The sequence below is a fragment of the Mandrillus leucophaeus genome, unplaced genomic scaffold, assembly GCF_000951045.1.
Source record: "Mandrillus leucophaeus isolate KB7577 unplaced genomic scaffold, Mleu.le_1.0 Scaffold2496, whole genome shotgun sequence".
Taxonomy (NCBI): Eukaryota; Metazoa; Chordata; class Mammalia; order Primates; family Cercopithecidae; genus Mandrillus; species Mandrillus leucophaeus.
This window is the reverse complement of record NW_012102583.1, coordinates 4,483-6,446: the sequence shown is the minus strand read 5'-3', so window position 1 is coordinate 6,446 and position 1,964 is coordinate 4,483.

Genomic DNA, 1,964 nt, shown 5'->3' with positions numbered 1-1,964 from the left:
TTACAAGCTCTTAAGGGCAGGCATCAGGGCGGGACTGTTAAGCTTCCCACCTTCACCCCAGCAAGTGAAAGCCACAGCTTGACTCCCCAAACTCCTGCCCTTGTGCCATAGTGGAGCAGGGCCCCCATTTGGCAGAGGTGGAAGTTGAGGCCCAGAGATGGGATGGAACTTCTCCATGGTTGCAGAAGTAGTTCTGGTGGAACAGAAAGGGCATGGCTTTACTAAGCCCACATGGCAGGGCCTTGAACGCCAACTTCTGGAGGGCGTCTTCCCCAGTCAGCAAGAGCCATTGAAGGTTCCACAAGAGGGCTGACTTGGGCTGTCTCTGACATGGGGCACTGGGGGGACTTGGTGGTCTAGGATGTGCCTGTAGGGGGTGGCCTCATGGTATGGAGGCCACAGAAGAGTGGGACACAGCGCCCTGGAACCACAGGGCGGGACGACTGTGTGGCAGCGTGGCCACCAGGTGGCATCCACCCGTGTTTGCTCTGGGAGCCCAGAGATGGGGCCCTGCTTCCCACACTATGGCCCCTCCTGCCAAGGTTTGGCCTGAGGGCTCCCTGGGGCTGGGGGAGGAAGCCCAGGAATGCCAGAGGGCTGTTTTCCGGGCATGTGAGTCCCCCTGTAGCACTGCCCACAAGTAATTGACCCAGCAAGACTGGTACCAGGACCTCAGCAACAGGCACCTGCTCTGCTTGCAAGTGGGAGGCCTGGAAAGGACTCCCCTTTGCCCAACACGAGGAGGGCCCGTAACTGCTCTGGAAGCCCATCCCAGCACTGCTTCTGTGCTACGGGACAGCGCCAACCATCAGCCCCCAACTCTCTGCACCTCCCACCCCTCACTCAGCTGGAAGGAGGGCCCATTTCTAAAATCACCATTCCCACCTGTGCCCAGCCCCTGCCAGACATACATGGAGGGTCTGAAAGGAGACCCCTGTCCCACCAGCAAGACTGATTAAGGAGCACCTTTGGTCAGCGTTCGGGGTTTCTCGGGGTGAGAACTTGGTGAGGGTAAGAACTGGGGCCTTCCTGGATAGGGGGGACACAGTGGTCTTGAGGGACACTCAGGACTAGGGCAGATGGACAGCAGGGAGGCTGGGCCTGGAGGGTGGCCTTCCCTGGGGTGATAGGGAAGGTGAATGTGGGGAGGGCCCTTTGTGTAGGGGAGTCAGAGCAGCACCAGCCTTGATGCCACCTGAGGACCTGAGCTGCAGCGGTGCTGGAGCTCTGGTGACAGCCCAGGGCTGGGGAGGAAGGGGTGGGTGAGTGTGGCAGGGCAGAACCTTCACAGGCCTGGGTCCCCAGATGTGGGAGGGTGCCACTGTGCCCATCCCTACAGAGGCTCTGAGGAGCACAGACAGTTACTCTGGGCCCAAGGACATGGTCTACACCATTGAGCAGCCCAGCAACAGGCAGGTAGTCCTGTGGGCAGTGCCGGGCACAGAGCTGCAGAGCTTCACGCTGGCCCAGCTGGACGGCAGGCTCAAGCTGTTCTCACATAGAGGTGGGTGCCGAAGGCCGGGCTCCAGGCTCCTGCTGCCCACAGGGGTGCCCTGAGGTGAGGAGCCAGCTCAGGCCGGCTGGACCCAATGCCCCTGTCCCCAGGAGTCCTGGACGGGGGCATCCACTTTGGCCTCTCTGATGGCGAGCACACTTCCTCCAGACACTTCTTCTGAGTGACAGCCCAGAAGCAAGTGCTCCTCTTGCTGGAGGGCAGCCGGACACTGACTCTCTGCCCTGGTGGGTGTGCTGATTGTGGGCGTTCTTGGGTGCCGGGAGCCAGGGCAGAGCTGAGGGTGGCATGCCAGGGTCACGCTGTCTCTCTGCAGCCACAGGCCCGGGCCTGGATCTCAAAGGCTGACCCCTTTCTGGAAGGGTCTGTCCAGCCACTTAGCAGCCAGAGCCTCAGAGGCAGCTCCAGTCAGGCACCGATCCCCAGCTCCTGCTCTATGGTGTGGTACTGG